Source organism: Rousettus aegyptiacus, unplaced genomic scaffold (assembly GCF_014176215.1).
Source record: "Rousettus aegyptiacus isolate mRouAeg1 unplaced genomic scaffold, mRouAeg1.p scaffold_m13_p_15, whole genome shotgun sequence".
Lineage (NCBI taxonomy): Eukaryota > Metazoa > Chordata > Mammalia > Chiroptera > Pteropodidae > Rousettus > Rousettus aegyptiacus.
The window spans coordinates 8115856-8140261 of record NW_023416290.1 but is presented as its reverse complement, the minus strand read 5'-3'; the positions used below and the strand labels follow the sequence as shown (position 1 = coordinate 8140261).

The following is a 24406-nucleotide window of genomic DNA, read 5'->3' as shown; positions in this document are numbered from 1 at the left end:
ATTAACATTTGGCTATATTTGTCCTGTCACATGTCTGTTCTTCTCTCTATCCATCTTTTGGTGCATTTCAAAGTGAATCGTAGACATCGCTGTGCTTCTCCTTAACTCGGTGGGTATAATATGTAAGTAGAGTTCAATACTATTTGTTTAGTTTTTTTTCTAGGTAAATTTTCACACAAAAATGCAGAAATTCTAAATTAACATTTGGTGAATTTTGGCTAATGAATACACCTGTATAACCTATAAACTCCTGTCAGATATAGAGCGTTATCACCACCCTAGAAGTTTCTCTGTTTCTTCCCAGTCAATCCCTGTCCCCCACCCAGAGGAACCACTGTTCTCCTCCATCCCCTACATCAGATTAGTTTGCTTGTTATAGAATTTCATATAAATAGAAGTACACTATGAACTTTTTGTGACTGGCTTCTTTTGCTGAGTATACTATTTAAAAAAATTTTTTTTTTTGTGGTGATGTTGGTTAATGGAATCCTATAAGTTTCAGCTGTACATTTTAACAATAAGGCATATATGTATTTACATTGTGTGTTTACCTCCCGAGTATACTATTTTTAAAAATTTTATTATTAGTTTCAAGTATACAGTACATTGGTCAAGCATTTATATAGTTTATACAACGATCCCCCTGATTGCTCCTCCTCTCCTCTGGCTCTCCACCTGGCCGTCACATTACTGCTGACTGTGTTTCCTATGAGTGTACTGTATTTGAGATTCATCGGTAGTGTTGCCTGTATCAGTAGTTTGTTCCTTTTATTTCTGACCAGTATTCCATTGTATAACTACATTGCACGTTTGTTGTTTTTTAAAAATTCATTCTCCTTTTGATGGCTACTTGGGTTGTTTCCATGTCTTAGTTATTACAAATTCAGTTGCTATAAACATTTTTGTATCAGTGTTTTGTATGGACATATGTTTTGTATCTCTTGGGTAAATATCTAGGTGCAGAACTGCTGTGTTGTAGGTAAATGTACATTTAGTTTTATAAATATTATTTTATTTTTAAAAAACAAATATTTATTGGATGCCTATAATGTTTCAGTCACTGTGCTAGGCAATGGGGATACAGTTGTGAAGACTAATTGATCTCTTAATATGTGCCATGTTTTTTCCTCCTATTGGTACAACATATTATTTTAGTTTTATGAAGTCGATTGAGTACATTTTCTCAATCATTTTGTGATTTTTATTCCAAAATAAAAGGCCTCATTAGAGACTGTTTCTACTACTACACAGTGGTTAAGACCATAGGCTCTGGGACCAGAATACCTGGATTGAAACTCCCATTCTACCACTCATAGCTGTGTGACCTGGAACAGGTTACTTAACCTCTCTGTGCCCTAATTACCTCCTATTACAGCTTCTTATACATACCTCTGATTCCCTTTATTTAATTGTATTGTAATTATTTGCACACATTTTCATTTCTTCCATTACCCTGTGGGCTTCTTGAATCAGAGCCCATATCTCACTCATGTGTGTAATATCAGTACCAAGCATAATAAATAGAAAATAGCAAGAGCTCGGTGAATGTTTGGTGAGTAAATAAATGACTTGCCACAGCTTTTTGGGGTTAAGATATGGTTTCCAACAATGCTCTGTAAGAAATAAATGAGAAACTAGGAGTAGGAAACCCTATAAACACTTGCTATTACATTATTGTGGCTTTGTCCATTAGATTATCAGTGTCCAGAGCTGTGAGTTGAAGAGAGGAGAGAGAGGACATAGAAAACGTTTGGAAGTGGGCCATAGAGCAGAGGGCTGCCCTGGAGACAGATCGGTGAGCCCGAGTCCCAGAAAAGGACTCAGAGGATAAGAAGTTTAGGGATTAGGGACTGATGGCAGGGAAATGGAGCAAGAGAAACAAATCCAGCAAACCTCGCAATTAGTCCGGTCCTGGTAGTGCTGGTCTCAAGTCTGGTTTGGAGGCAACAAGAACGCCTCTTAAATTATTGTTATCCTTTGTTTTCAAGGGGCCCTGTAAACCGATAGAGAAGCTGAGCAGGCCATGGATGGTGCATGTTCCCTCTCTTTCTCCATTTCAACATCGACCTGATTAGAAGCAGATAATGTAAGGATGGTGAAAACAGTCATCAACTAATGTCGATGCCCAATAAGGTTTTTAACCAGTATCCCCTGTTTACATGTTCATGATCCTTCACTGTCACTGAAAATCAGCTTCCTAGTTAAGGCTTGAAATCTCCTTGAGTATTATCACTGAGACAAAAGTCCAGTTGTTTGATATTACTGTTAGTGATAAAAACTTTTGTTCCTTTAGAGACGACTTCAATACTGCTAAAAAGACCAGCGGATCTAGGACCAAGTATGATTATAGTTAATATTTTTCAAGATATGATTGTTAAATACATTCCTAAGTAAGAATAGTATTGATGATAATAGATTTGTTGAATACTTAACATGTGCCATATCCAGTGCAGAACAATGTTATTCTCTATTCTCACAACTCTCCCATGAAGTATATATTATTGCACCATTTTAAAGATGGTAAAGTTGAGGCTCAGAGAAGGCAGAGAAGGAGTATGTATTAGGTATTTTACGGTGTTGTTTTGTTAAGTAGGTATCATAACCCCCCATTTTCCTGCAGATAATGTCACAGACTGCAGAAGACTAAGGGAATGAGCACTTACTGAATGTCCACTATATATTGGGCATTTTGTTAAGGGCATTTTTGTCATTGTTCGATTTCATGGCCTTATAACAACTCTGATAGATAGGTAACGGTATCCCTGCGTTACAAATGAGAAGATAGGCTCAGGGATGTTAAGTAATTGGCTCAAATTTATGCAATCAGTGAACAGAAATAAACAAAAATGAGAGTCAAAAGCAGTCAGATCATCCCTGTAGTCCATGTAACCTCAAAGATATGTGGTTCTCTCTGATACTTAATTTGTCCAAGGTCACAGAGTTAGAGGTAGAGTGGAACTTCTGACTCTGATCATTTTTTCTGCTACATCCTGCCTCTGCTTTGTGGTTTTAGTTAGTTTTATTATATGTCCTTTGCAAGGGAGAGAAAACAGATCAAGGGTTTGCTCTTTATGAGACATTTTCAAATCCATGTGATTAAGCGACCTCGAATGCTCCGTATTGTCAGACTAAGTACGTGCTAGCCGAGCCTTTAGCCTTCACTTATAGATTTTGTTTTCAGCCACTAATATTTTTGCTTATCCTTTTTTTTATTGCGATAAAATAAAACATTTAATGTAAATTTACCATCTTAACCATTTTAAGGGTACAGTTCAGTAGTGTTAAGTATATTCACATTGTTGTGAAACAGGTCTCTAGAACTTTTTTGTTTTGCAAATCTGAAACTCTATAACCATTAAACATTAATTCCTCCTCCCCCCAGCCCTTGGCAACCACCTTTTTACTTTGTTTCTATGAATTTGACTATTTTAGACACCTCATATAATTAGAATCATACAGTATTTACCCTTCTGTGACTGGCATATTTCACTTAGCATAATGTCCTCAAGATTTATCCGTGTCGTAGCGTGTGACAGGATGTCCTTCCTTTTTAAGACTTATTATCCTTTTTAATTTTTGTACCTTCTGTTACTGTACATTAAAGGAAGTAGCTCAGGCTGGTGTATTCCGAGGGCTTGTTTCCTGACACAGAGGTCCTGCAGTGTTCTCACAGTGTTGCTCTGGAGAATGAAATGCGGGTAAAATAATAGGACGTAATTCCATATTTATTACACCCATGTGACTTATCGGTGCACTTGAGCAGATAGTGAGGAAGATTTCAAGTCTGAAAACTGTATTCTGTGTCCTGAGGACCGAACCTTGCCTGCAGAACTGTACCTATGATACAAAGTAGTGCAGCTCCAAGGTATTTCACTAAAAAAGGGAATTTTAGCCTCTGCTTTGAAGGCTGAGTCACAACTTTGTGCTTGGAAACCAGTGTTCTCTCTGGCTGTCTCTATCTCTCTTTTCTTTTTTTTTTTTTGGTATACCACATGGAAAATATATTCCCCAAGAGATTAGACCTCTCAGGAGATTTTAAGACTTGGTCTTTAACTGTGTGCTCAGATAAAGCAGTGTCCCTCATGTCTGTGTATTATCCCCAAGCATAGACATCACTATCTTTTTCATAAAAATTTGTTAATACTAGCTTAAACATGAAGGCAGTTTATCTGCAGGATTTTAGTGTACCACTTGAACAAAAACCGCTATTCTTGCAAAAGGCTTTGTCAGCATATTTTTCTCTTATTTGTTTTTGGAGATACCATGCTCAACTTCCAGAGAATTTTTTATCTGTCTAGTTGTCAGAAAAAGACAGTCTAATTTTAACAATGAGAAAGAAACTACCATTTGCTGAGTGACTGTGTGTGCTTTGGGGTAAGGCACAGTCCCAAAAGTTTAAGGGTATCTGCCCCTAAGAAGAAGCCACCAGCAGATGGCAATCCCTCTACATGGAATCTCCTCCCAGACAAATGGCAGGGATCTAAGTAAACCGACACCTCAGTGAAGTCACATGCCACTTCAGGGAAACCTGATAGCTTTGGCTGGGTAGGAACCCATTTAACGTTATCTCTGGGCTATTATCTCATCTCTCCACTCCATCTGACAGTCCTCCAACTCAGCGTTTAGTTGCACACCAACCTAAAGGTCAAGCATGGCTACTAGGGTGGGTGCTTTGACGTGGTCCCTGGGTTTGGTGTTAGGAGCAGACATTTTTAACAACTTATGTTGACTGCTCTCCACAGTGACCTTGATGGGGACATTTTCTTCATTTCTGTGATCTGGGCTTGACCGATGTCTTAGGATGTTAAGCAGTGAATTACAGGAACTTAGAAAAAACCTGAAGCAGAATATGTTATTGATGTTTTATTTAAATAAGAAATGTGGGGCTTTCCCCAGGACAAAAAAGCTGTAGTTTTGTAATGGGTTCGTTGGTTTGGGTCTCTTCAAGCCATTTCTCTATCTTCTGTGCACTGGGCCTGGTGCTAGGCCTGTGTGACAACTTTTGACTCCGACTCTTACAAAATCCACCTGCAAGTACTGTGACCTTCCAGAAACTGGTTGAGATGTGGAACCTCTTAAGCGATTTGAGTCTTTGACTGATATTTTAATGTATATTTTAAGATTTATTTTCTCATAGTAAAGTTTCTCTGATCTTATACTTTTTTCATTGATGTATATGTATCAAGAGACTTTTGGCTAAAACAGAAAACCCATCTCAGACTGGTTTAAATAAGGGTATTTTTTACTTTCTATAATCGAAAATCCTGAAATAAAGCAGTCTTGTGGGTTGGCGAATTCAGTGGATAAAAAATGTTATTGGACACTGAGATTCTTTTATATCATCACTGTGTCATCCATAGCTTTGGCTCTATCCTTAGGCTCCTTCTTTTGATGATAATATGGCTCTAGCAGGTCATCATCATCCAGGAGAAAAGACTCCTGACCCTGAACCCCTGAGAGACCTGTGCGGACTCAATCCAAGGGGATAGGGATTCGTATGCTTGATTTAAGAGTACTTATTTGGACTGGGATGAAGATCAGGGAGAAATTCACAACATTTACGACAGTAACATTGTGGAACTCGTTTCTACCGTAGATCTGTTTCTAAGTTGATCTATATACTCTTTTAGTCCCTGGGAAATTTGAGGAACAAACTGTTAAAAAAAATAAATAGGCATTTCTAATGAAAGAATAGTAGTGAAATGACTCCTATGTGAGAAAAAACTTTGAGTCTAACTTCACAGAATTTCAGGCAAGTCAGTATCTCTAAAATGTATATCACTTTGTCTACACTTTACAATAGTAATTTGGGGCATTATGAAAAGCAGGTTTTTGCTTTAATAATTTTAATACATAAAAGAATGTTTAAAAAAACTACTTACCTATGAATTATATTCTGTAAATCTGTTAAAAATTATAGTACTCTTTCTTTTTTAATTTCCTGGGCCTCAGTTTCCAACTATGTAAAGGAAGGAGTGGGTGATTCTCAGCTTTCAATAACGATGTAATTAAAAATAAATGTTTTTGCCTATTTAAGTATCTACTTAAGTAGAGAAATGGTTCATCAAATTTCCATGAACCATTTGTTTAATGTACAAATCAGAATTTGTGTTTTTTTTTTGCTGTTATATTCAGAATTATTTCATCATGTAGTTGAGATTTTTAGAAATAATTTATTTGCCAACAATTTCAAACTTACAGAAAAAAATGCTAGAACAGCACAATAAGCTTCTATATACTTTTCACCTAGAGACCCCCATTCAAGTTTCCTCAAATGCCCCATTGATATCATTTATAGCATAAGGATCCAGGATCACATCCTGCAACCAGTAGTCATAAAACCTGGAACAATTCCTCAGCCTTACTTTGAGTTTCATATCCTTGATATATTTTAAGATCACAGGTCAGTCACTTTGTAGAATGTCCCTCACTTTAAGTTTTTCAAATGTTTCTTCATGATCCAGTTATGCAGTTTTTGGCAAAAATATTACAGAAGTGACGATGTGTTATTGCATTCCAATTGCATGACAAATGATGCTGATTTGCCCCTTGCTGGTGGTATAAACTCTGATCACTTGATTAACATAGTGTCTCCCAGGAGTCTCTGCTGTAAAGTTGCTTATTTTTTTTTTTGTAATTAACTAAGTGTTTTGTGTGGAAGCACTTTGAAACTATAAAAATATCTGTTCCTTACCACACTTTCACCCACAAGTTGTATCATACTTGAATTAATTATTGCTGCGATGGTTTCTAAAGGGTGATTTTTCTAATTCCGTCGTTCCTTCTACATTTATTAGTTGGTATTATACTATAAGCAGAACTTCCTTTTTCTTCCTCTTTATTCATTTGTTTATATCAGTATAGACTCGTAGAATTCCATTTTATTGAGTGGTTTGTAATCTGTTACTGTCATCATTTTGATGTTCAAATTGTCCCAGATTTGACCTTAAGGTGCCCCTTTAAGCTGGCTTCTGTGTCCTTTTGATGTCTTCACCATTCTTTTAGCATTTCCTTACCTCCTAGTGCCAAAATATGTTCCAGACTCATCCTGTACTTACCTTGTCCAGCCCTGGATTTAGCCATTTCTCCAAGAAGTTCTAGTTCTTTTTAGTTTAGAGTGGAATTTAGAAACCAAGATCTGGATGCTGAGTGTGTTCACTGCTGTTGGGGTATGCTGTTCCCAGGCCAGAGCTAGGAAATACACATAAGTACACACATCCCCTTACATCTATATTTATAGATTCTAAAATGGTGGGCTCATATTGATAATTCCAGTTTCAATCCAATACCATAAAGTTCTTTTCAGTTGTTGAGAAACCTAGCTTCCATCATCATTAATATATTTATTTATTTGCTCAGTTGTTTGTATGTAGCAAACTACTGACCTTGTCATACTGTCCCTTTTTTCTTACTCCAACAGCATCTTCACATGGGCCGTTATTACCAGCTGTAGTCAGACTTTCCCTGCCACCTGGTTCCAGTACCATTTCTAAGGGCTCCATTACTGAGGTGCTCAGGCTGCCTTTTCTCCCCAGCTCTAACGTCAAGTCCTGCAGGTCATTACTATCCCAATGGGGCCTTCCCAATGACTTTTGGACTTAAGAAGGAGAAAAGAAAGGAAGGAAGGAAGGAAGGAAGAATGAGGACCTAAATTACCAATTAAAATAAATAACAGGAATTTTAGCTATCATTAAACTCTGGATGCATGCCTATGCTATTTATTGTTTACTAGTTTCTTTTAAATTTCATATTAAAATCTACTTTAATAGAAAATTTAGTATAATTCCTTCTTGAAAATAGAAACACACAGAATTGAAATACTATTAAAAAAGCATAATGATTTCGATTGCATATAACCTGGATTTGGCATATCAAGTCATACATATAAGTCACATGTGCACCTAATGCAGCAGGCAAACATAGACTTCCATTATGAATATTTTGAAAATAAGTATAGAGTGAGTTCTGGTTTAAATTGCCTGAGTTGCTTCTTGTATGATTTTGGTTAAGTTGCTTAAGCTTTGTGTTTCTTAGTTTCCTCATCTGTAAAATGGAATAGTAATAGTACTTAGGTTTCAGAATGATTTTGAGGATCAAACGAGTTGATAAATGTAAAGTCCTTAGGATAATGTCTGTTCCTTAGTAAGCACTATCATAATTGTTGTTATAATTATTTTATTATTATTTGTATCCCTACATCCCTTGTTTTGCACAAATGTGTGTCACTTGTGTAAATTTTTGCTGTTATATCTCTAACTTCTTTAAAAGTTACCATAACAAGCCTTCTCTAAACTTTATTTACACTATTTCTTTTTCTATGTGAAGTGGTGATTAAATTTTCCTCCTTCTCCTTCATAGACATTCCTTGGCAATTAGTTAAACATCTCCATCACCCCATAACTCTGCTCTAGTTATGCTGTTTGGTTATATTTCTAGGTATTTATCCAAAGACATCCAAAACACTAATGCAAAAAGATATATGCACCCGTATGTTCACTGCAGCACTATCTATAACAGCCAAGACATTAAAACCACCTCAGTGGAAATGGATAAACAACTGGATAAAGATGACGTGAAACATATATACAATGGAATATTACAAAATATATCTGTTAAGTGTACTACTGGTGGTATGGGTTGGTAATGGGACACCAATTTAAAGTCTATGATGAGCATCTTTTCTCAGTCCTGGCACATTTTCTGGAATGTAATAAGCTACGAAGATGAAACTATTGAAGTGTTACAAGCAAGGGAAAATGATGTGGTCAGACATACAAATTGAAAAGAAAACTTTCTTAATGTAAATTGATCAGATGTTAGAGAGGCCAGAGAGAATTCAAAGGGATCAGTTAAGAAACTTTTGTATCAGGCCCGGCAGGAGATGCTAGAAGCATGTACAGGATGATGACAGTGGAGCTAGAAAGAAGCAAATGGATTGTTTAGTCTTTGTTTAGGACGGACTATAGAGAACAACCATAATTTTGGCCTTTATAGAATAATGTCCCCCTATTGGTGCTGGAATTAGGTAACTTGACAGAAAGGTAAACAAAAATCACTGTTGTACCAATATGGTAATTCTTTTTTTTTTTCCATATAATAATGTCTTTTCATGTTCACATATCTGGATATATTTTAAACTTCATTTTCCAAACAGTTATTTGTATGTATAAATGGTCACTTGGGCAAGGAAATAACACAGCTTGTTAATACTTACACTTTGGCTTTGTTTTTAACACAGAAATTGAATAGAATTTGCAAACACATTTATTGAGCACCTACTATGTGCCAGGTAGTAAAGGATTTTAGTTAATGATCTATCGATTTGTACTTTTCTCCCATGTACTCTCATAACATTTATAATAATTCTGAAAAAATTAAACTATTTTAACTTAGTTTTATAAAGTTTAGAAGTTAAAAGTATTACAGTATATGATGAAAAAGTTTTTAGTTCTTGAATATTGTGTGGCAAATTCCCTAAATGTTTTAAGAGTCCTATTAGCCTTTTCACCGTGCTTTCCCATTGCATGCCCAGAATAATCGATTATCCATGTGCGTTCCTACAGGCAGAGCGGCAAAAATGACAGAAAACAATGGACAAAGATAATGAAATTTCACCTTTTGCTCTGCCTACCCCTCCCCCGCCAAACTAACATAAGTTAATAAAAGTTCACATGAAAGCCTTTGAAATTTCATCACGGGTTTTGTGAAAGAAGGGAAAATTGACCTAAAAGCGCTTGACCTATAGCTTGGCGGCTACTGAAAGTCTAGCCTCATAATTCAGAGGTCCAGTGACAGCTTTGCCTATAAACCCAGGTCTTCATTTCACTGACATTTGCAGGTTTAGTCTCCTTGAAAATGCTAACAAAAGTGAAGCATATCACTTCTGTGCTTGGGATAGCAATGGTGATGTTTGTGGAACCGTTTGCTGTCTCAGGGGTAATCTCCCGGATAATTTGGATTAACCTCATCAGGTCTCTAGATACCACGTTACCCAGGGTGGTTGATCTCCAGAATAACCTTTCCGCATCTTAAAGCTTTAACCCTGGCACCATGTTTTATCAAAAAACTTTCAACAGAAATCCATCGAAAACTATCCAACCAGCCTTACTTCAGCCCTTTTGGTCTGCATTCAACCAGGCAAGAAAACATAATACCTCCTGTGAATAATTTTAAAAGTGGAACATCCTGACATTTTCTGTTTACTTTTTCACAAGACAGTTATATATCAAAATGCCTCCCTCCTCATATTTGTTCAGGTTTGAAATCGATTACCTGGAAAAAGGAGGACGAAGGCCTCTGTTAGTTTATTTGCTGGTAGAAAAAGTCTGCTTAAAGGAGTGAAGAATTTTCCCCAAGGAAGAATTTGTCTTTTGGACTGGTGACAAAGAGAATCTTTCATTTGTATTGATCAAAAGTCTTTTTGGTGTTTTTTTTTTCCCTTCTTAAGAGAGAAGTCAAATGCCTGTGGAAGCTAGGATCAACCCAGAAATTCTGTCCGAATTAAGACTTCTACATCCTAGTAGACCTTGTTCTTTTTAAATCTATTTTTTTGTGTGTTAATAATAATTATTTCTTAGTATTGTAAAGCCAGAGCTTATAGTTGCAGAGCAAGGCTATGAATTTCACAAAACTAATAGAAAACTAAATTAGCAGTTGTAATGGTGTGAGAAGGTGAGTACAGTTGATCAACTACAGTTTTTTTGGAAAATCTTCATCCAATTTGAATCAGTTTAAAGTGGTGGGGCAGAGCAGGGGTGGCTGATAAAACCAATATCACATCTGTTATGGTTGGCTACTTCATGGTCTTAGTTGCAAAGGATAATAGAGAAAGTCATTTTGCATCCTTCAGATTGAAACTTGACCTATGCTTCTGAAAGTGAAGTGTTTACGAACCTTTACATAATGCACATTAGTTTGTTTCTAAAAATGAGAGTCTAAATGTAGGCACTTGGATTGTCGAGTGTGAGAAAATGTTGGCTGCAGTTGAAGTCCTGTGAAATAAGTCAATGCTAGTTAGGCTGCTTTTTTAAATGCAGGGAAAAGGAAAGTAGTGAGGTTGTCTGAGCTAAAAAAACAATAAAGTTCTATTGTATTCTATAATATTGCTTGACCCGGTCAAAGTAAAAGACTCAACAATTTCACCTTAGAAGGAACAGGTAAAAATACCCTTCAAAATAATAATAGTTTATATTTCCTGAGAGTTCTTTTGTGCTAGGTGCTTTGCATGTATATGGTTTTATTAACCTTCACAATATTATGAGGTATATATTATCATTCTCATTTTGCAGAGAAGGAAATCAGACTCAAGAGACCAAGGCACTTGCCTAAGTTCACCCGTATGGGTTGAAATTCCACAGTAGAGGAGCTATGCTTAGAACCTGATCTGTCTTTGAATCTATACTCTTTTTCACTATGTGCTTTGCCTACAAAATGCTTAGTCTCTTCTCAAAGTATCTTCTTGAAACTGAAAACTGAGAGGTTAATAGGAAAGGCCAATATTCTGGAAGTGGGAAAGGAAGTGATTGTGGGTACAGGGGCATTTTTCCCAGAGAGCTACATATATTATAGTATGTAGAGTTGAGGCCAGGAATTTGGGATGAGCCAGTTAGCTGGCTAGAGGAATTTCCACCGAGCTTGAGAGCACAGTCTTTTAGAAAGATTAATTTAAATATCGGTTGCAGCATTTTCTTGTCTTAGACCAATGGAATAATGGAAAGAAATTTTGCATTCTAAAAATGAAACAATTTTCTTCTAAAGTTGGAGTATGATATTTAAAGAAATAATAATAGTTACTATTTATTGGACTTAAGTATGAAGCACTTTTCATGCATTATTTCTAACCTCACAATACCCTTGTAATGTAGGTATTATTTTTTCTGTTATACACTTAAAAAACAAAGAAACTAAGTATCATGGAGCTTAAATGAGTTTCCTTCAGCTGACCAATAGGTCAGTCTTGATCTTGAGTCTTCATTCTTTCCACTGTATCTCGTGTCCAAAGAAAATATTTGAGACCTTTTCTTTCCCTTTGCAGGGTAATATGTGATCTGATAATAAAAGCCTAAAAACTATATTTAAGAGCAGTCAGTTTTTCATATCAAATTAGAAGTACCGGAAAGGGCACAGCATGTTGGGTGGGCTCGAGTAGGTCTTAAATAGGAGAAATCCACAACTTTTCCTTGCCCTACTCTGCTACCTCAGGCTAGTGTGTTCTGGAAGGAGTGGCACTGGCCTGAGGGACGGACTATTTCTGCTTCAAAATAGACTAAGTAGTCTTAGACGAGTCATGCAACCTGACGCGTCCCCAATTTTCATGTCTCTCTAGTTTTATTCTCAGCTCCTAGGGTAGTACTTGGTATATAGTAGAAATGAAAATGATATGCAACATAAACAAGGAGGCTCAGATTGCTAATTTGTAGTTTTTTTCAGTTCTAAATTCTGCGATTAAGGCATAGTTTCTTAATTCTTAAAATAATGAAAATTGTACCAATCTCTTTTGCAAGGTTATCACGAGAATTAGCTAGTATATTTTCCAAGATATGGAGTACAGGAAGAGATCAGACTTCATCTTCTTTCTTTTAAAATATTTTGTATTGATCAAATGCCACACATGTGTCAGATACTATAGAGAAAATAGAACCTTCCCAGTAGGTTCATGATCTGAATCCAATTTTATGACACTAGTGTTAGTGACCGAGTTTAAAAGTGACTGCATGCCAGTGTTTAAAAGTCTGGGCATGCATATCACAGCACAGGAAAGAATCAGACTGACATCAGCCCAGACAAGGTCAGAAGGAAGACAGTTCTCTAAAAGCCTGTTCTATTGGTGAAATTTTTGCATTGCTTCTTGTCTTTGTGGTTTGGAATGGCAGCCATGATTGTGTGGTCTCCTGAAATATGGAAGCCAACCAAGTACCTTGTGTTTCAGGCCTAGTGTGAGGGATCAGTCATCCATCTTGATTCTCAGTTTATTCGTTTTTGAAGCATTGATAGTAGTGTTTACATCATCAGTTTATTATGGAGAGTCATAATGAATGACTGTAGAATAATCTGAGACAGTTTTATTTCTATGGCGGCTCTGTGGATATTGCATATTTTCTAAGCCTGTGAGAATATCAAAATAAATTAGAAACTCATATTTACTAAAATGTTCCAAGTGGAACTTGGGCCATATGATTTTATCGCATACTCTCCTTTGCTAAAAGCCTTGCTAACAAAAGAAAAGAAAAGGAAAGGAAGGGGGAAACTGTATCTCTACTGGCAATGAGAAGTATGTCATTTGCTAAATCTCCTGAGAGCATGGCGTTTTCTTCAACCACATGAGTGGACTATCTGTAAGAGTGTTTGTTAGTGTAGCCCCAGATTTGTACTAATGACATAGTGATTCCAAGCTGCAATTCATACCTTATACTTTACTTGTAGAGAAACTGAGTGAACAAAGAAACAAAGTTGTATGGGAAAAATCCGAGAGTCAAATGATTTTCCATTAATTTTTTTTTTCATTCATTTTTCATCTCTTTATTCATTCATGCATTTACTCATTTAACAAATATATTAAGTTCCAGCTACTGAGCTAGCTGATGATAATAAGATAACTAGTCTCAGGTTTTTAATTTAATTTCTTCCTTATTAATATGTGACCTATACTTTAGTAAATAACGTATGAAGATTTATAATGAGCTATCCTGATGTTTCTGTTAATATGTACATTTCTCTTTATTTATGAAGAAATGTACTCTTTACCAGAGATCCCTATAAACGGGAAAAGCCTTGAATATTCTACCAATATATCTGTAATACATAGAAATAAACCCAAATTAAGAAATAAACAATAACATCCTAACACATAAGCATGGTGCTCGCTATAGGGTCTACCTATTGCAAACAGAAATATCTTTTAAGATTGAAACATGAGCTAAGTGACTGTAGTACTCCCTCTTCTCAAATATTTAACTGTGAACCATGAGTGTATCTTAGACTAATCCTTGGGACATCTCTTCTCAAGGAGGACTTTCTTTTAGTTGATAACTAGCTTGAAAATGTATTGATTCCATATCCGAAAAGCTTATGCCTTCAGATGTGACTGATCCAGGGATTCAAGTGATGTCACTAGGTAGAGGGTTTCTCTCTTGGCTCTGCTTTTATCTGTATTGGCTTCATTTTTGAGCAACTCTTCCCTCACGGTGATAAAATGGCTGTAAGTAGTTCTAGATTTATGTCCTATTTTACCAGCAATTCAGGTGGAGGAGTATGCTTTTTTCCCCTAATAGTTCTGCCCAAAATATAAGAATTGAGTTTTGTCACATGTCTGTGACAAAAGACAGACCAATCGGAGGAAAATCAAACTCCAGTTACTAGAAAGAAAGGACGTGAATTCAGATGTCAATTACATTCCTTTTAGCAGTATCTAGTATCTAGCAAGGTCCTGTTTGTCCTCTGCTTTATGTCACAGCACAGGGTTTCCCACCCCAGTGCACAAATTTTTCCCCATCTTACACATTTGGATTTGCTCGGTAGTCTCTTTATGAGACCATGGTTTGCAATCAGGGATTTTCAGGACTGCGAAATCCTTAGATGGAGAATGTTTCCATTTATAGCAGAAAATTTGCTTCGTGCTATTTGGCCATATGGCCTGCCTTGGTGTGAAGACGTGTATTCTTATGTCATCAAAATTCCTTGATATTGATATAAAATCAACTTTTATAGAGCAAGATATATATTTTGTGTCCTCTTCACAAAGAATTTTTAATACTGCTTGTCTCAGAGAAAAAGCATAATGAAATTGTGTAAATTATATTAGAAATCATTTTTTATTTGAAAATTAAACTTCACACCCAGCCAGATAGTTGTACTTAATCTAATGAATTTTGGAGTATTCAAAAATTGTTAACATGTACCAACAGGCTCATAAGGGAATCTAAATATCATAACAATTATGATAGTATGAAACTTAAAAATATAACTTTTTATGAGGATGCAAGATCAGCCTACTCCATTTAAGAATATCTATAGAGTTATTCAATAATGTTTATTATATTGTTGCCCACCCGTCTGTAATTTATTTCTATATGAGTTTCTGTATTTCAAAGACTAAAACTCTGTAGTTAAACTAACTCTTGTCATAGCCTGAGATAGTCAAGATGAAAAGAAAACCAAACCATTATTTAATTTTAACTTAAAAACTCTTACTGGAGGTGGTAGAAACTGAGCTAGATTCCATTCATATCAGTAAACTATAAATGTAGGTAAAGAAAAACTCAGGAGGACTTAAGTAGAACATAATAGGCACAAAAACACCCAAAAATATTTAACACGGAAATAATTACAACATAATATAAAGGTAATATTCTTAAAGTAGAATGAATTTCATACTCTGAAATAAAGCACAAAGTATTAGAAGCAGTCATATTACTTGAACTTTTAGAATCACTGACAAGTCTATTAAATATTGGATGCAGGAAGTAGGAAACTCAGAAAGTTTACTTTTCTTTATCAAAAGATTTATGCTTAGCAAGTGGATGGGTGGGCAAGCCTCCTTTTTTTCCTTTGACTTTCACATAGACTGGCTCTTGGTTTAATCTCTCTAGTATGAAAGGTGGTTCCTAGCTTATATCAATAAACATCTCTACTTTGAAGAAATCTGGATGACCTCACAACATAACCACAAGAGTAACACCTTCAATGGGAAACCCCAATTTTGTGTCTGAAACTGTAAGTCCTGCATTGGATTCTCTTAAAAGGAAACTTTGTGAGCAGGTTTTTTCTTAAATCCATGGCAATGGTTTTCATTTTGTTCTTTGATGGAGTGGATTTTAGGAAGTTACTATTATAAGGAGTAACCATAGGATATTATTTCCCTTTTCCTGTTTCATTTCCTTTTGGTTAGATTTTATTTTTCTTTTTATCAACTTGTACCTGTTTTTTTAGTAATACTAGAGACATTTTGAGATCTGGGCTATGCAGCTTTTCAACTAATAATGCAATGCTGGTATGTGATTAATATAAATTTTATTATTGCATATATAATAATAATTATCATTTTCACCATTTTTAATGTGCCAGGAATTATGCTAACAACTTTAAATTTTATAATAAATCCAAAAGGCAAATATTTCTATCCTCAATTTATAGATTTAATAATTAAGGCTTAGATAATCTAAATATTATGATGTTAGCAATAGATATTTTATAGATGCCCTTTATCATGTTGAGGATATTCTATTTCTACTTTGCAGAGTTTTTTTTTTTTATCATGAATGGATTCTGACTTTTGTCAAATGCCTGTTTTCTTCATTAATTGAGATATTCTATGATTTTAAAAAATTTTCTTAACGAATTTCACGGACTGATTTTCAAATATTGAATCAGCTTTACATTCCTTGGATAAACCTCAGTTTGCTCATAGTGTATTACATTTTTATATATGCTGGATATGATTCACTATAATTTTGTTGATTTATGCATCTACAGTCATAGGATATTGGTTTGTAGTTTTTAAAATTATATCTTGTTTCTGGTTTTAGTATCAGCATGATGACTCATAAAATGAGTTGGGAAGTGTTTTCTCAACTTTATTTTTTGGAAGAGCTAGCATAGAATTAATATTATTTCTTCTTGAAATGTTTGGTAGACATTTCCAGTGAAACCATCGGGGTCTGGAATTTTCTTCATGGGAAAATTTTCAGTTTCTTTAGTAGATATAGGAATAGTCTATGTCTACTAGAAATATTTATTATTTCTAATCTGTTAATTAGTCTGCTTCTATTAGAAATATAATCTATTTCTTTTTGAGTGAGTTTTGTTAATTTCTGTCTTTAGATGCACTGGTTCATTTGATCTGAGTTGTTGAATTTTGGTCATAGAGTTGTTTGTAGTATTTCCCTATCCTTTTAATGTCTCTAGGGTCTACTTTCATTTTTGATATTGCTAATTTATATCTTTTTCCTTTTTCTTAGTCATTCTGTCTCAGAGTTTATAAAATATTAGTCTTTTCAAAGAACCAGCTTTCGGTTTCATCAAATTAAAAAACAATTTTTTTTTATGAGTTATTTTTCTTAGATTTGTCTTTTCATTCCTTCTATTTAGTTAAGGTTTACTTTGCTCTTTCTTTTCTACTTACTTTCATTATTGAGACCTTTCTTTTCTAACATAAACATTTAATGCTGTACATTTCCCTTTAAGAACTCTTGGGTGCATCCAGCAAATTTTCATATCTTGTACTTTTATTTCATTCAGCAAAATATTTTCTCATTTCCCCAGAGACTTCCTCTTTGATTCATGGTTTATTTGGAAGTATATTGTGTACATTTAGAATATTTGGGGATTTTCCAGATATATTTCTGTTATTGATGTTTAGTTTAGTTTCTTTGTGGTTAAAGAATATGCTTGGTAAGGTTTCTCTTCTTTTAAATCTGTTGTTGTTTTAAATTATCTTAGTTTTCCTCCATCTGAGAATGTCTTTATTTTGTCATTATTCACAAAGGATATTTTCACTGGCTATAGAACTTGAGTTCTTTTCTTCCAGCACTTGAAAGATGACCCACCCCTTTCTGGCTTCCATATTTTCTGATGAGAATTCTACAGTCAAAATTTTGTTCTCCTACATGTAATATGTCATTTTTCTGTGGCTGCGTTCAAGATTTTAAAAATTTATCTTTGTTGTATAGCAATTCAATTGTTACGTGTCTGTCTATATTTTTTTTTAGTTTATCCTATTTGGGGTCTCCTGAGCTTCACAAATCTCTAAATTTATGACTTTCAGCAAATTTATTTAAATATTTTTTCCCGAATCAATATCTTTCATCTCTTCTTCAGATACTTTATGGGCATAAAACGAGAGAAGAACAAAGAAGGAAAAGTGGGAGTCCTCCCACACTCTCGCTCACTGGGATCCAGTTTTCCAAGTTCTTGTGCCAAGAAGGCAGGATTTTCTCAGAGGCTTTGCTGCCTGTGTCCATTGCTCGGTTTTGCATTTGGGTCGCCCCTGGGCCAAAGCTGGTTGATACGGGAGGAAATAAACTGTAAAATTCACTCTTATTATAGATCATTCTTTAAGCTTAAGCTTTTGTTCTCTTGTACAATTTGGCTCCAGTTATTAATTTTTCACAGTTCCCATGTAGTGGCTTTCAAATTTGTTCAGCCTTTTCAGTTGTAATAGTGGGACAGAGAGGCTAATGTAGGCTTACTCCATTTTGGCTGAAAGTGTCACCTTTGATTTTTTAAAAATTTATTTAATAGCACATCTTGAAGATGCTTCCAAGTCCAGAATACTAATTCACTTTGTTCATTTTCAAGTGACAGAATACTATATTTTATAGACAAGCCATGGTTTATTTAATAAGTTGCTATTAACAAAGCTCTGACAACAGTTTTATGTATATCTTGGCATATGTTTTTGGATGTAACCATAGGGTCAGTTTCTAGCTGGGGAATAACTGTTCAGAGGTGCATACACCACCGTGAACAGTGCTTGAGAATGCCCATTTTTACACAACCGTGTTTGACTACTAACTTAAAAATGTTTGCATTCTGATAAAGGAAAAAGGTATCCTGTTTGGATTTACATTTCGTTTTATAATGGTTGAGGCTGAGCATTCTTTCATAACTTAATGACCACTGTGTTCCTTTTTCTGATAACTTCTTGGGGTTTGTGTTTAGTAAGAAAAGTTAATTTTTCCCCATTCCTACTCCACCCATATTTTAAATAAATTCCCCCAGATCTTCCATTGGTTTCTTTATGAGTTAGTCTACATTCTTTACCACTGCAAACATGATGAATTAAAAAGAGATTCCAACATGTTAGCATAATGGGCTCATTTAGCTTTAAATAGATTTTTCATACATATCTTACACATTTAAGTCTAATTTTGGAATAGAAAGAACTTGAGTTTAGCATATTGTTAAACTTTATAGGATAGCTTGTGCAGGCTGACAAAGCAAAGTGGAGAGAAAAAATACAACACAGTAAATGCTGTCCATACATGTGACTCTTTTGGTTTTAGGGCTAGAAGAAGGGGCCGTAATGAGGTGTATTCTCAAGTCTCGGCTGCTCTGTTTCACTTGGTGAACTGAGGAGATTTTAGCATCTATCTGATAGCTATAGTGAATATTGGCCACACAAGCCATTGTCAAACATGTAAACACTTATCTGCACAAATTATCCACCTTTTAGCTTGAATGGTAAATTGAGGCAGATAGTAGGGAATGGGCTTTCTATCCTTTCTGTTTTTATTCTGAAACATTGGCTTAAGAGATATGGGGAGAATAAATGTGTTCCTTTCATGGAAATACCTTTTCACATCTATGTCTATATAAAGATGTTTACCTTCCTCTAATGAATTTCTAGAAGGTTTTCCAAGATAGATTATATGTATGCGGTATTTAACATTTTCTATTTACAAATTTATATACAGTAAAATTCACTCTTTTTAGTGCTCAGTTCTTTGAGTTTTGACAAATGGGTAGTTTGTGTAACTGTCGCCGTCATTATATGGTTCTGTCAACTGCCAGATTTCCCTGGTCCTTCCCCTTAGTAGTCATCAGCCCTTTCCCCATTTCCAAGCTTAGCAACCAATGATCTGTTATCTGTCTTACAGCTTTGCCTTTTTCAGAAAGATATACAACATTTAAAAATAGAAGTGTGAAACATGCTAATGTATTTTAGTCACTATTCCCCATAAAAATCAAGTTTTGTGACTATGCTGTGTATGCTAGAGACCCATAAGGATTCTGTTTGAAATTCCATAGACTGTTTCATCTCTGCTCAATCTCTGCAGAATAATAAATATTTTCTCAAGGACTCTTTTCTCAAGGAGTCAGTAACCTTAGATCTTTGTTCAAAACGTTGTTATACTGCTTTGTATAAGTTCGTGCAGTTAAAAACAGTTAAGTGATAGAATAGATTACTTTCTCTTTTACATTGCTCTTTCAAAAGCCAAACATGCTTTTATGACAATCTAGACTGAAACCATACCCATTGCCATGACAAATGACTTTCTATAGCTTGATGTACCCATATGTTTAGAATTCCTCATGCCTTCTTACCTCTTCTCTCTCTTCCTGCCTCCAAAACAGCATATGAACACTGAAGACAGGTAGGAAATATTGAAGAACATAGCAGAGTTGGGAAGGGGACATAATTTAATTATTATCAATTCTTGTACAGTATAGAAATGGTTAACTGTCTAAGCTTGATATCTAGACCTACTTTAGACATCATAATTTTGAAAGGTTGTTACTTTTTATTATACTCAAATATGACTTCTAACTTTATTCTGTTTTGATCCCTATCATTTATTCAAAATATCACATCATATTTATTCTTTATAAGTTTTGGAAAGGCTGTTGGCCAAATACAATAATATTCTGATATAACCTTATCTGAATTCATTTAAATGCTAAACATAGTTATAAAAATAATTTGTGCCAGAGTTAAAAGAAAAGTAATCTTTTGTAAAACTGAGTAAGTGAAAATTGACTTTTTATGATGATAGTCTTCTAATCTTATACATAATTTTCTATTACTTCTTTGGAACATTACTAAGTTAATCTCTGGAGGTCTTATTCAAGTTAAACTTATATATTTTTTTGTGTAAGTGAACAAGGTCTATTTTTCAAGGGTTTTCTGCGGTGTTGAAATGAATGTGAACTGTGTCCCTAGTGCCTTAGTTGGAGACCGTTTCAGAGAGGAGCAAATTATTAATTTGTGCTTTCATACAGTAACGTACTGAGTACCTCCACTGCATCAGGCCTGATGCCAGGTACTGGGGGTAGAAAAAGGGCATTTTATTCTTTGCCTTTAAGGAGTTCATAATAACAACTGCAGTCTTCAAAAATGTGTTTTTAAATCCATATACTCTTTCTTGCCTTCATTAATCACATCTAATCAATCACTAAGTTCTTTCAAAGTAACTACCAAAATGGTGTTTCTCAACAGTGGTGTAAAATAGATAGGATTTGAAAGTCTTCTGGATGTAGATGGTGAGAGGAACAGAATCAAGTGACTGCCATGCTTGCCTGGGTATAGTAGTTCATGGAGATAGGAAATCGATTTGGGGTCCAAGTTGAATTCAGTTTTTGACATATTGACTCTAGGTTCCCAAGGAATAATTAAATGAACGCTTTCAACAGGCATTTGAATATTCCTGTTTGGAGTTCAGACTGGAGAAACTAGGATTGTCATCACGTTGATGGTACTTGAAACCACAGAGATGAATGTGATCACCCAGGATAGAGAAAACGGGCTTAAGAGAGAGGAGGACAAAGAGCCCGCTGAGGAAGCTGAGGAGAGCTGGCTTGAGGTAAGTTGCGCCACAGACGCCAAGAGCGTTTCAAGAATTCTTTCTTTTTAACGCCTTAAAATTTTTTATTACATTTTTTGAAATGACAGAGTAATTAAATGACAAAGATCAAGTAGTTAAATTCACGTAACAAGGAATACCAACCTTGCCCTGACTCCTCATTCCACTTCCCCAAATGCTATGGACCAGAGGAGACTGTTGTAGTGTGTGAAAAAAGTAAGAACCCAGGGACAGTTTTATTTTATTTTATTTTATTTTATTTATTTTATTTTATTTTATTTTATTTTATTTTATTTTATTTATTTTATTATTTAATTTAATTTATTTTGTTTTATATTTTATTTCATTTTATTTATTTTATTTATTTTAATTATTTAATTTAGTTATAATTTTATTTTTTTATTTTTTCCCCTCCCCATTCCCCCCTGGTAACCATGGACAATTTAAAATTGTCAAAGTGAGCGAATCACATGAGTGTGTTTCAGAGTGGAGGATCCATTGCATCACAGCCAATTAAAGTCTTTGTGAAAGATGGAAATTTCTAGTCTCTATCTCAAAGACTACTGAGTCAGAATTTCTGCTGAGAACAAGAAATGTGTATTTGAAACAAGTTCCCCAACTGATTTTTATGTACATTATCAGTTGAGAACTAATGGTGTTCGAGAACCACAATTTTTTAAATGTTGAAATTTTATTCTCAGATAGTAGGACAACAAAATATATATTTAGCTCACCTTCAATAAAATAAAAAGTATTACTACTGAAAACTGCAGTTGATAATTATTGGAAATGCTAAAGAGTATCAGTAAATCAGATAATAAATTCTATATATAATAATATACCTATCAGATTTATGTAACATTTTTAGAAAAAAATGGCATGATATTTATATTAAAGAAAAACATGGTAATTAAAAAGTATTAGCTAGAAATAGAAAGTGGTAATAGAGTCTTAGTCAATATTTTTATGCTTTTTTTATGGGTACAACATACATAAAAATGCACTAATCATAAATGTACATCTCAATGACTTGTCACAAAATGAGCATATGTATGTCATTTGTGACCCACATCAATGAAGAGACTATTACCAATCCCCAAAAGTCCTACCTAGATATCTCCTCAGTTACTAGCCTCCTCCCTCTCCAAAGGTGACGACATCGACTTCTGTCACCATAGGTTATTTTGTCTAATTTGGAACCTTATATAGATGGGATAACATAGTATGTACGCTTTTATCATATATTCTCGTATGTCTGGCTTTCTTACATTCAATGTTATGTTTGAGTTTTATCTGCGTTGTTTGTAATAGTAGTTTATTTTCATAGCTGATAATATTCCTTGTATTAATATACCATAATTTATTATACTTTTGATAGACATGTGTGTTGTTTCTAGTTTTTGTAAGCTACAATAGTATGAACATTTAAAAACATCTTTTGGTTATTATATATACACATTTTTGTTGAGTATACACATGTAAGAAGAATTTCTGCATCATAAAATGCGTATATGTTTAATTTTAGTAGACACTGACAAGTCATTTTCCAAAGTGGCTATACCAGTTTATACTTCTAGGAGCAATACATGTGAGTTCCAGTTGTTATGCATAGTCGTCAATATTTTACACTGGCAATCTTTTTAATTTTAGAGCTGGTGGGTGAGTATCTTATTGTGGCTTTGACTTTCATTTCCCTTTTGATTTGTGGGGTTTATTGGCCATTTGAATATCCTATTTTATGAAGTGGCTTATATAAATCTTTTGCCCATTTTTCTATTGTATTGTCTGTTTTGCTCTTACTGATTTGTAGAAATTCTTTACATACTCCAGAGAAGTCTTTTGTTGGATACATGTGTTACAAATATCTTTTCCTATTCACTACTTTGTCTTTTTACTCCTAATGATGTCTTTTAATTAAAAGAAGTCCTTAATTTTAATTAACTCCAATTTATAAATCTTTTTCTTTATGGTTACAGCTTTTGTAACCAGTTTAAAAAATCTTTTCCTACCTCGAGGTCATGAAGATATTTTGCAATACTACCTTCTAGAAGGCTGATTTTTATTGCCTTTCACATTCATCTACATTCCGTGGAGGATTGGTTTTTGTGTACAGTGTGAAGTAGGAAAGAGTCATTTGTTTTTATGTTAGTATTTAATGATCCAGTATCATTCACTATGTGTTCTCCATTGCACCATGGTGCCATTGTTGACAAATCAAGTGATCATGCATGTATAATATGGGTCTATTTCTGTATTCTCTATTATGTTCCATTGATTTCTAGTTGAACCACTTGAATAATAGACTTCCCGGGAATACTGGGTGATGTAGGGGTAAACTCAAACGACTCTATCTTAATTACAGTAGCTTTATAATAACTCTTCATATCTGGCAATATAAGTCTTCCAGTTTTGTTTTCTTTCTTCAAGATTATGTTGGCTATTCTTGGCTCTTGGCTAAACATTTTAGAATTAGTTTAATAGAATTGTTATTTTTAAATAATATGGAGTCTTCCAATCTTGGAAAGACTTTATCTTTTCCTTTATTTAAGTCTTCTTTAATTTCCCTCGGTAACGTTTTATAGTGTTCTGTGGAGTCTGTACGTCTTTCATGAGACTTGTTCCTAGGTATCTCATGTTTTTGATACTAATGTAAATGTTATTATTAAATGTTAAAAAAGTTGTTTACTGCTGATATATTGATACACTGTTCATTTTTACTTGTTGTCATAGTGTCTAGGAGTCTCGATAAATCCACCTGTTAATAGTTTACCATGACTTATTTAGGATATTTTATTTATACAATAATGTCATCTGTAAATAATGAGGGTTTTATATCTTCTTTCCCATTGTGTAGCTTTTCTTTATCATGCCTTATTTACTTTGGCTAAAATTTAAATGTATTTATATAAATGTATTTACGTTAAATAAAAATATTGGTAGAAGGCCCTCTTTTTTGATCTAGATATCAGAGGGACATTTCCAATATTTAACCATCATAAATAATATTTGTTACAAGTTTTTGGGTAGCTATAATTTATCGAATTAAGAAAGTTTTCTTCTTTCTTCCAGTTTGTTGAGATGTTCAGAATTTTATCAGATTTTCCTTT

General features: G+C 34.4%; 1 protein-coding gene across 8 annotated transcripts in view; it reads left to right on the top strand.

Annotated features, from left to right (window-relative positions):
* Positions 1-24406, top strand: part of XKR9 (XK related 9) — a 226234-nt gene that overhangs the window by 59149 nt on the left and 142679 nt on the right. For all 8 annotated transcript variants that reach the window (XR_004954584.1, XR_004954587.1, XR_004954582.1 and 5 more), the window contains exon 2: positions 21130-21299. The gene's annotated coding sequence lies outside the window, so the exon portion shown is untranslated. The remainder of the gene's footprint in view (positions 1-21129; positions 21300-24406) is intronic.